At 39.9% G+C, this 11,558-nt stretch overlaps 1 protein-coding gene across 1 annotated transcript in view; it reads right to left on the minus strand.

The window, feature by feature from the left end:
• Window positions 1-9,624, minus strand: part of col7a1 (collagen, type VII, alpha 1) — a 100,809-nt gene extending 91,185 nt beyond the window's left edge. Inside the window, exon 1 of the mRNA XM_073870349.1 lies at window positions 9,301-9,624. The gene's annotated coding sequence lies outside the window, so the exon portion shown is untranslated. The remainder of the gene's footprint in view (window positions 1-9,300) is intronic.
• Window positions 9,625-11,558: the final 1,934 nt, after the last annotated feature.

Consider the following 11,558-nt stretch of genomic DNA (forward strand, 5'->3'; position numbering starts at 1 on the left):
CCGCTCGTTATCTTGTTTGGTTTGTTCTATTTAATGTCAGTGTTTCTTTAGTTCTGTGCAGGATCATTGTGTTGTGTCGTGTCGTGTCGTGTTACTCGTGTACTTATATACAAGTCAGAGTCAGAGTCAGAGTCAGAGTCAGAGTCAGAGTCAGAGTCAGAGTCAGAGTCAGAGTCAGAGTCAGAGTCAGAGTCAGAGTCAGAGTCAGAGTCAGAGTCAGAGTCAGAGTCAGAGTCAGAGTCAGAGTCAGAGTCAAGTCAAGTTTAGTGTTATCTGTTAGTTTCATGTTTTCATGTTGTGTACCCCCTCGTGGGTTTTTGTTTTGTTTGTAAGAAATAAAGTGTTTTCTGTTTTCCCCGACATCGTCTGCATTTGGGTTCATCTGTCCTGCTAACCCTCACAGAATGATCCTGCCTGAACTGAACCCAGCAACGGTGTCGGGGTCAGCCGTTTCACCTTCAGTGGGGCTTCTACTGCCCCTTGCAGTGTGCCCTGTGCCGGACTGGCTTTCTAGTGGGTTCCGTGATCGGATATTTTCCGAACTGTGGAGGGCCGCCGTAAACTCTGATCCGGACCTGGAAGAGCTGGCGTTCTCGTTTGGTCCGATCCTCGGCTTGGCCAGTGTTCGGGTTGCATTAGCTTTCGGGACGACCCAGCCCGCGCAGCCCGCGCAGCCGACCCAGCCCGCGCAGCCCGCGCAGCCGACCCAGCCCGCGCAGCCCGCGCAGCCGACCCAGCCCGCGCAGCCCGCGCAGCCGACCCAGCCCGCGCAGCCGACCCAGCCCGCGCAGCCGACCCAGCCCGCGCAGCCGACCCAGCCCGCGCAGCCGACCCAGCCCGCGCAGCCGACCCAGCCCGCGCAGTCATTGACTGAACGGACTAAGTCAGTGAGGTCTGCTTGGCCTTTGCTGCGTCCTCGCCCCAAACCCCCATGGACTGTCCTGTTTTGAGTATTTTGTGGACTTCAGTGTGTTTGAGTTTTGTTTTTAGCACCTTTTGTTAAGTTTTAGTCTGATGTCTTCTAGTCTTGTCATGTTTATTATCTGTCATGTTTTCTTGTCTTGTGTGTTCCCTTTTTGGACGCCAGGTGGCGTCCTTTGAGAGAGGGCTACTGTCAGGACTCTGCCTTGAAGTCTTGTTAAATTTGTATTTTGTCATGGTGGCAGAGTTCTGGCAGTCCCTGGCCTTGTGTGGAGGTTCATGCCTAGTTTTTGTGTTTGGCATGTACCTCCGGTGTCTTGTCATTTGTCCCCGCTCCCTTGTCTTCCTGCTTAGTGTTAATTATTACTTATTCCCATCACCTGTTCCCCGCTCGTTATCTTGTTTGGTTTGTTCTATTTAATGTCAGTGTTTCTTTAGTTCTGTGCAGGATCATTGTGTTGTGTCGTGTTACTCGTGTACTTATATACGAGTCAGAGTCAGAGTCAGAGTCAAAGTCAAGTTTAGTGTTATCTGTTAGTTTCATGTTTTCATGTTGTGTACCCCCTCGTGGGTTTTTGTTTTGTTTGTAAGAAATAAAGTGTTTTCTGTTTTCCCCGACATCGTCTGCATTTGGGTTCATCTGTCCTGCTAACCCTCACACAAACAGCCATATTTATAGTGTCATGTTGGCCAATTGTATTGTGTTAAAGCCACAATATATAAGATTTTTGTTTAAGTAAAAACCTTGCACAGTGTGATATAGTTAATGCAGTTGTGTACTTACAATATTCCAAAAGTTCCCAAGGATTTGCAAATCTGTCCCTTGCCTATTTTGTAATTGTGACTTTAAGCGATACTCTAGCCTAGGGCTGTCACGATTTTGAAATTTGGCTGACGGTTAATTGCGTAATAAATTGTGCCGATTATGATGATTAATTGCCCGTTTTCCTGCTTTGACATTTAATTCTTATAATGTTTTTTTCTTTGTTCATAAAATAATTTTCACACATTGTTTTGATTATTTAAATCTTTTGCAAGGTTTTCCTGGCAGTAAATATTAATACACATAACACATATTTAAAGGTAATTATAAAACGGTTAGTTCCAATCCTTGATTCTGATTGGTCAATAGGTGTGCTTTATTCACAATAAAACACGGCTATGACCACTTCACCCAACAGTTCTATTTAATATCACTGCGCCCTTAGCAACACCCTTAGCAACACATAAACATATAATGAGACAAAGTCTGAGAACAGTTTGTTGTTTTTATTTGAGCTTTCATGTTGTTGTTCGCAGTCAGGGACTATTTTTTCTAGCGGAAGGAATGCTTTTATTGATTTAACTTCATGAAAGTTGCAGTAATATTTTTTTTTACTTTAATATTGTGTGGTAACCGTTTTATAACTCCGCTTCGCGTCGTGCCTAACAACGCCCTTCAGCCGTTACTTATTCACGATACAGCACAGCCTCTCGTACCTTATTGCTTACTTATTTAATGAATATATATCTTTCAAAAACTGAAAATTCTTCACAAAAGAAATCATCACAATAAAGTGTCTGAAAAATAACTGATAATATGAGTGCAATCAAAATAAACTGACTATACCAGAACAAAACTTAAATAGTAGTCAATCATACTAAGGTCATATTAGTCCTGGACCACATGTCTGTAGTGGCTGCAAAAAAATCTTCCTTACACATCCTCAAGTATAGCATCCTTCACTTCCCTAAATTTGGAATTGCTGTTTTGTAAATGTATGTTTTCCCTGGCAGTTCATACTGCTTTCTTTAAATGCTGTTTTTGCACTGTATTGAATGGCTAGGACTTTCCAATGCATTGTGTTGCACTCAGTTTAGGAGCGCCATCTGATATGGTCTCATTAGGCACTGCAGCTCCCCCTTGTGTTTTTTAGAGAGATGTGCAATCATTGCGGTGATCTGAAATCATTGCGATGAGGTGAAACAATTGCAATGAGACGATTTGAAAAAAATTCATTTTGGTGCAGATTGCTGCCACATGGATTTAAATTAACTTTATGGTAATGAGCTATGACACGGTTAGGCGGCAACCAATCAGAAGGCAGAAACGTTCAACGGCAACCAATTGGAAGGCGTAAACCTCCGCTTGAGAGGATTTAAGAGAATGCATTCGATCATCAGAACGCAGGGCAGCCAGTTCGTTTTTGGACGCTTTTATAATATTCACGACCAGTAGGTGCTTCACTCATTGTCTTTATTTTCAGTTTCTTTCTTTCTAACTTCTCTGCGAAAGCATCCGCTGTACAGGTGGAGCGAACACAAGCACATCTGGCTTGTGCAATAATAAATGAGACGCGGCCGCTGTTAGTGAGAGCGAGAACTGCCGAGACTGCGTCTTTCCTTGAAATTATATTACCTGAATCGTAGAAAAGCTGGATTAAGATCGTTTGGGTCACGATCTTTTAACGATTAATCGTGCAGCTCTAGTCCTTGCTTTTCCACGCTTATAATGGGAGAAAACAGGGATCAGGAAACAGCTTCTGACTTTGAAGGTCAAAAAAGTGCATCCATCCTTCAAAGAAGTAATCCACACAGTTCCAATGGATAAATAAGGGTATTTTGCAAGTAATTAATGCCATATTGTAAGAAAAATATTTATATTATAGAAACTATGGCAACACAAATAGACAAATGCGGTTGTGGCGGTTATACAGCATCTAACACACGGCTGAGGTGAATTGCAGCTAATTCATTATGATGGCATAAAATAATGTTAATTATAATAATATCCATTGAATATGATTAGACCATTAGCATCGCGCTCAAAACTAAAGAGTGTTGATATTTTTCCTACTTAAAACGAAAAATAAAAATTTGCGATTTTCTAGGCAGATAATGGCTAGGAACTATACTCTCATTCTGGCGTAATAATCAAGGACTTTGCTGTTGTAACATGGCTGCAGGAGGTGCAATGATATTATGCAGTGCCCCAAAAAAGTCCTCTGCTATTGAAAGTTACCACAGGGATTATTTTCAGGCGCTGCGTAATATCATTGCAACACCTGCAGCCATGTTACGGCAACAAAGTCCTTGATTATTACGCCAGAATGAGAATTTAGCTTCTATCCTTATTTTGTAGCTCGATGCTAATGGTCTAATCAGATTCAATGAATTATGCTAAGCTATGCTAAAAGTGGTAGAGATCGGCTGAATGGATTCCAAAACGGTAAAAATCAAATGTTTAACTTTAGGGGAGCTGGAAATAAGCATATTTTTGTTTTTTTAAATGAGAATGTCCCTTTACACTTTTTTAGCTTGAGGCCAACCTTGTGTTGGGTGCATCCATTTGTGGTCCAAAAAATTGACACACATTTATCTTTGCAATACAATTTGTAATAAAACATATTTTAGTAAGTTCACATTGCTTTTACAAACCTAAAGAATTACAGTATCGCATATAGTATATATGACATCATTTAGCAAGTTACTACATTTTGCATCAATACTGTGCAAGTGCAACCCTAATATATTTCATAAAATGTCATAAAACTGTGCTTTGGCACCATCTGGCAGCCCCCAATTTGAGAACCACTGTGATAGCACTATTAAAGGTTTAACTTCTCCCCACCAATTGCAATTGGTGATACTTTATGCATTTTGGACCTAAAGTAAGTGTTCATATTTCAAACATAGTTGCATAACATAAAAATGTGCATGCCAGGTGATGATTTGCCTTAGGGGACAGGAATGAAATTGGAAACATTCCTCCTACTGAATAATTAGACACACTCATAACCGAGTACAGACTAAATTTAAAGTTCAAAATATTAAAGTATGAGAGAGGTCACACTTCCAGAACATAAAGCAAATTATACAAGTCACATTGCCAACTATTTTGTTACACTCCTTTTCTCACACACAGGAAACTGAAAAAAAAGGCCAAAACACATGGGCAGGACAATATGTCAGAGGGAATTAAACACAAACAAATACAAAGAAAGCAGAGCAACTGACCGGAAAACAGACAGACATAATATTTGTTGGAGCAAAGGAGAGTCACCACATGAGTAATAAGAGAATACTGTAGGTGAGCAATAGAGGTGAGTTTTTCCACAGTCCTAATGTAATCCATAATTTGTAGTTTTATACATGCATGTTTGTGTGATCACTATTTAATTTTATTATATTTGTCAGTGTTTTATTTTCCGCTATAAGAATACAAGCTATGTTTAACACTTTTAACCATATTCAAATCTATTCCATGAAATTCTGCATAATTTTCCCTTAATCAGCACCTTCCCAAACTTACAAACTATGCACAGCTGTATTATTGTGACATTGAACAAGGAGGCAGAGAAGCTATTGCGATGATGCACAGATGTTATTGGTTATCTGCTTCAAAAATAGTTCATACACATGTGATAAAGTTTTTTACAACCAAATGTTTTCTTCTGGTGTCTGCAATGTGGGTGAAGAATAGGATTTAGGAATTGTGAGAATAGTCAGAAAGCAGACACTAAGAAACTTTAGAAGAGGTTGATTTATAATTATTATAATTCTTCAAAGGATTAATAAGTCTTGGCAGCATCTGAAAAAGTTACTGAGAATTACAGCCGTTCTTAATAATAACATCCATACCCTCTCATACTATAGCCCCACACACTAACGTTCAAAGAACAGTTCCACAGCCATCCATGCATGCTCAGCAAGCATTCACGGTAACCTAGACACCTTCGCTCTGCCTATCTTAGTAAGAGATATGCAATGTGACGAATCACACGAGTTCAGCTAAGGTCGTGGTCCGCCCATTCTGTCTGAACAAGCAATTTGGAAATTACATGATGCTTATGTTCAAGAGTCAAAACACACAAACCACACGATGAAAAGTATTTAAATATGTTAAATGCAGATAGCTCCTTGTCTGAATTTTAGCCCAGCTGATTATGGCATTGACCTGAAACCGACTCAAAATTCTTCTTATAATTCTTATTGAGCACACATTCAATTAATGGTGGTGTGTTGCCGCTCTGATCAACATACACTTAACTTTTTTATATCGATCACTTCAGAATAAAGGTCTTCTACACCCTTTCAACTAGGGTTGCCGACTTTGTCACTTTGAAATACACTTACAGGCTGTGAATCAGAAGCGAGAGAATGTTCTAGCCAGAAATGCCAATTCCAAGTTGGAAATGCGTTGGGGCATTCCAGATTGATGCGTTCATGCACTAACAGCTAAATAACCCACTATATAAAAAACAGAAAGTGTAATCGTATTATATGACCCCCTTCAACGTATACTGATTGTGCTTGAGGGGGTCTGTGATGGGAAGACAGATGTCCGGTGATCATTCTCAAGTGTCGTAAATTGATAAGCACTGCTGCTGTTGCTGCTTGTTCGACTTCATGCGGGCGCCGCAAGAACCGACATGCGGATCACCTCGAGTACCTCGAGAGCATTTCGATAGCATTTGTATCACTGGTCACTGGTAAGATCAGCGTAGCAGTCAAAAAACGCAACGCGAGAGGTCCCGTACGGCAGTGGTTCCCAACCTTTTTCACTTCAAGGCCCCCCACTCATTCAATTTTTTCCACATAAAATTAAATAGAACTTAGAATGACTAGACCAGGAGTGGGGAACCCTGGGTCCTGGAGGGCCACTGTCCTGCAGAGTTTAGCTCCAACCCTATTCAAAGACACCTGAATTTCTATTACAAGTGATCCTGAAGACTTTAATTTGATTGTTCAGGTGTGTTTAATTAGGGTTGGAACTAAACTCTGCAGAACAGTGGCCCTCCAGGACCAGGGTTCCCCACCCCTGGACTAGACAGATGGATATTCGCTACTAAAATGGCCAAAAAAAAAACATCTTGATTTTTGCTTGTTAAAGCTTATTTTAAGGCTTGTTTTGTCCAATTTTTATAATTTTAAAGCTCCCGTTCTGTCTGTGATTTTGAAGCTTTGATTGTGTTTAAAGTGGGCAATATAACATGTGTTCATGTTTCACATGTAAAAAAAATGCGGTATTTTTCACACAATTTACTTATCTGTATAGCGCTGTTTTCACTGTCCTCAAAACAGGCTGATGTCTTCCTTGTTATGTGAAGTCCCTCCCTCAGAAATACGTATCGAGTTCTGATTGTGTAGTTTGTTTAGTGTGCTGTGATTTGATAGCAGCTTAGCTTATGCCGAGTTCAGACTGTATGATTTTCAAATTAGTCGGGTCACCTGTGGTTTCACACTGCGTGATTATCAGGGGAAGCGTTCAGTCGCTGCTGTTTCACACTGCATGATCGATTGGCGACAGGGGTCTTCATACTGCATGACTTTACCGTAAGAAAAATCGCCGATAACTTTTTCCCGGTCCGCAAACTACGTCTCACAACCAAACGCACGCGAGAAGTGACGCGAAGGAAACAGTGCGAGGTCACGCGTGCAAGACCGGAGTTCTCACGTGAGACTGGGATTATTATTAAAAATAGTCACCCGCAAGAAGTTTACCATACAAATTGCATGTGCGCTCATTTGCAGCAGAAAGAAGAAGAAATAAAAATTATGAATGAGGAAATGTTTGGAGAGGCTCCTCCCCGAACTTCCAGCTGTCCTGTATGTTGCTCTCTCATTGGATGTAGGTCATCGCCGATGTTATTGGCAGTCAAAACACATTTCACACGGAATGATTTTGAATCCCCGACCGGTCCAGATATTTAGCATGCCAAATATCTCACGGGTGTCGGCGACTCGTCGGCGATCCTCTCAGAACGCGTCTTTTATAATTCACACTGTGTGATTGTCACTCGCGTGCACGAGCATCGATTTGCCTGTGATTTCGGCCATTTGTCGGCGATTTCGCAAAACCTGTCGGCGAGTCAAAATCAGGGCTAAAATCGTGCAGTCTGAACTCGGCATTAGCAGAGCCGTTTGAGCCAAAGCTGGTAACTGACGTATTCCTGTGGGCGGAGTTTAGTCAACGAACTGTTTTACTGACGTCATTAAAGCAGGAAATAGAGGGTTGTAGTCCAAACCGACTGTTCGTTGTAGGCTTTTAAAGAGGAATTCTATTGAAGAAAATATATCGCCTGGCAGTGAAATTTGAGCTTTATCATTTTACAGGAATTATTTATGCTATTATAGCAACATTACACACTAACTAGGGTTTAAAAAATGGTATCAGGAAGAACATGACCTTTAAGTCATCTTGAGGCCCTCTTGAAAATCTGCTGAGGCCCCATGTGGGCCCCGACCCTCTGGTAAGGAAACACTGCCGTATGGGATAAATCAATTAAGCCCAAAATACGGGCCGTCCTGGGTTCCCGGCTAATATGGGACAGTTGGCAACCCTACTTTCAACCCCTTTTTCACTTTCAATGCTTTATCGCCTATCCTGATTAGTGACTGCATTTATTTTTTGTTTTCTACTCCTCAAGACCTTCTGTCCTGTGGAAAATAGCATCTATCACAAATAAACAGGTAATCCACAGCTAAATTTCTTAATTTACTTGTTTGATAAGGGTTGAAGCTAAGGTAGATGCAAGTAAGAGGGTGTCCAGGAGCAAAACTGAGACCTCTTCCTTACAGTACCTAGATGTGTACACATGTACTGTATGTCCTATTCTTGTGTGTTCTGATTCCTTTCTCTTTATATCTCAAACCATTATACTCTGTGCTTTGGTTCCTTTTACCAAATTTCTGACTAATAAAACCTTGCATTTTTTACAAAAGTGCTCAATAACAGACAGTTAGTCTCGCGTAGCCAGACCTTCAATACTTCAGCCAACAGTTTGTGGGCGTGACGTCTGAGGCTGTAGACAGTGGACCGTAAAACAGATCATTCACCGAATATTTGCTTAAAACTTTCTTACAGACCAGCCAAGATGTAGGTGACCTTTTTCTGTGGTCATTGATAATTGATTAAAATGCATCTTAAGATCTATCTAAGAGTCAACAAAGCAAATACAGGCATCACAAAATATATCCCCACAGATTCTGATGATGAAGAGGTCTTACTAAGCAAAACGATCCCCTGTGCAAGAAAATGAAAGTTTTTACTCAGATAAACAGTCAGTGTGACCTTCTTGTCACATTAATGACGTTTCCGTTCACTTATCACTCATACTAAAACCTTTCTTTTTCAAAGAGATTGTAGTTACCTCAGACCACGGTTTTAGCTCAAGATCCTCCTTAATGTTTTCATGAAGAAACATTGTTACCTATCTTAAATGGCATATTGGTGAGTAAATGAACAACATATTAATAATTTTCTGACCTACGCTTTTAAATAACTGACCCTGATGCGACCTGTATCACTGACCCAGAGTGACCTATTAATGACGTCACATCAGTTATCCTGAAGCGCGAAACCAATTTGATAGTCGGCATACAGTAGATTTTACTTACCGCTCAGGACGGGTCACCAGAAGACCAACGTGCAACAGCAGATGACACAGTCCTATTGAAGCATGGTATGCCACATTTCCTTAAACAAGCCTGAATTTCTTCGGAGAACGAGTCGAAAGATTTCCAACTGCGCATTTATCAAACTGCTCGTGAGCGATGCGCGAGCATTTGCCGATTGACTTCTCCAGTCAGGCCAGTCTTCAAAATCCTCTCATCGGAGAAATAAAATCACATCTCCTCGCTTGTGCTGTTTGCCTCTGTGAATGTGGTCCAGACTTGTTCAGACGCCTGCAGCTAACTAAATCCATCTCTAGACATTCTGTCGTTTTTTTTTTACCTCACTCTCTTCTCAGGATCATCTTTCAGATCTGTGCGCGAGCTGCCCGCCTTCTCACATTAAAGCCAATCAAATCACGGATGTTCTCTGCTCGTGCGCTTTATGCTCGTGCCTGTACCTGTACGTTACAGGTAAATTGTACGTTCGTAATTAAACGCGTTATTTTCCCCAGGGCCCACAACATTGCAGTGTTTTATAAAATTAGAAGTGGAGATTCGACGGGTTAGAAATGAAGTGTTGTGGCAGTAAAGTGCCTATTTAAAGACCATTGATATGTAGGCAAAATTCATATTTCTTCTGCCAAAATAATTATGCTCTGGATAGACACTTTTCATTGCTTTTCTTGCTTAATGTGTTTTGTATTAAAGGGGAAATTTCTCAAGATTTTTTAAGATGTAAAATAAATCTTTGGTGACACCAGAGTACATATGTGACGTTTTAAATCAAAATACCATATAGAGAATTTATTATAACATATTAAAATTGCCACTTTGTAGGTGTTAGCAAAAATGTGCCATTTTGGGTGTGTCCTATTTAATGCAAATGAGCTGATGAAGTGCAAACACTGATCACCATGATGCTGGTTTGTTAAAATTGAAACTCAATTGTGCTGTCAATTATATTTCTCTCTCTCTCTCTCTCTCTCTCTCTCTCTCTCTCTCTCTCTCTCTCTCTCTCTCTCTCTCTCTCTCTCTCTCTGCATCACAAGGGGAGCCGAATTTCAATTATCTATTTTTTTCCACATGCTTGCAGAGAATGGTTTACCAAAACTAAGCCGTTTTTTATATTTTCTGGGCTGATAGAAGCACTGGGGACCCAATTAGAGCACTTAAGTCAAATTTTAATGATATGTCCCATTTTAAGGGATAGTTCCCTTTAAAATAAAAATTCTGTCATTATTTACTCATCCTCATGTTGTTCTAAACCTGTATGAATTTCTTTTTTCTGATGAACATAAAAGAAGATATTTTAAGAACTGATGGTAAACACAAGGCACATAGTGACCATTGACTTCCATAGTAGGAAAAACTATTTTGAAAGTATCATGATAAATGATGAAGACAATATTTTGATAAATGATGGTCACAGTTGATGGTACCCATTAAATTCCATCATATTTTTTATACCTACTATGGAAGTCGATGGTCACTAATTTAACTAATTTAAATTAACCAATTAAGTGGAAAAAAATGGGCAAATATAATTACATTTTTCCTAAATGTTTATGTTAGATTAGGTTTTTAAATACCTTTTCTTCCTGTCTCTCATTCTCTCATTTGAATGCTCCAGTGGCACACCCAAGCATCTGTCGACACTTATCTGGAATCCAAGCCTAGAGGGCATCCATCTTTTTAAGGCACAATCTTAAACTTTAAGAGGTTTTCACATTGGGTATGCTCACACTGGTGTTTATGTTGTTAAAAGATTATAGAAAATTGTTAAGACAAATTTTGTATATGGACAGGCTTAGACTTGCACAGAAAACAAAGCCTATTGTGTTGACAGGGTTGTGGTATTCAATGCAAGCTCAGCACAAGAAAAAGTAGAACACTGTTTAAGTTTCAAATGCTGAATATTGTTCATATTAAAATTAAGTTGCCTTAATTACAAATGTTTTATTTGGTTTATAAGCTTTTTCCATTTTTCTAAAAAGAATGAATTATTGAATCATCATTATTGGCATGTAAAGAAAAAATAATACAAAATACGCAAAAATGTGGAAAAACCTAATTTTCTTTGTTGCAATGGTTTTCATTATGGTGTATAGACCCCTTCAAGGTTTGTAAACATTAAATGACTATCGGGTGCGCGCGCAGAACGGGGTCGAACTGTTCATACCATTTAGGCTTTATAATTTAATCTAACAGTGCTGAAAAATGATGACTTACCTCAAATGAAGTGAGCACTACAAACACAAGTC

This window comes from Misgurnus anguillicaudatus, chromosome 8 (assembly GCF_027580225.2).
Source record: "Misgurnus anguillicaudatus chromosome 8, ASM2758022v2, whole genome shotgun sequence".
NCBI lineage: Eukaryota > Metazoa > Chordata > Actinopteri > Cypriniformes > Cobitidae > Misgurnus > Misgurnus anguillicaudatus.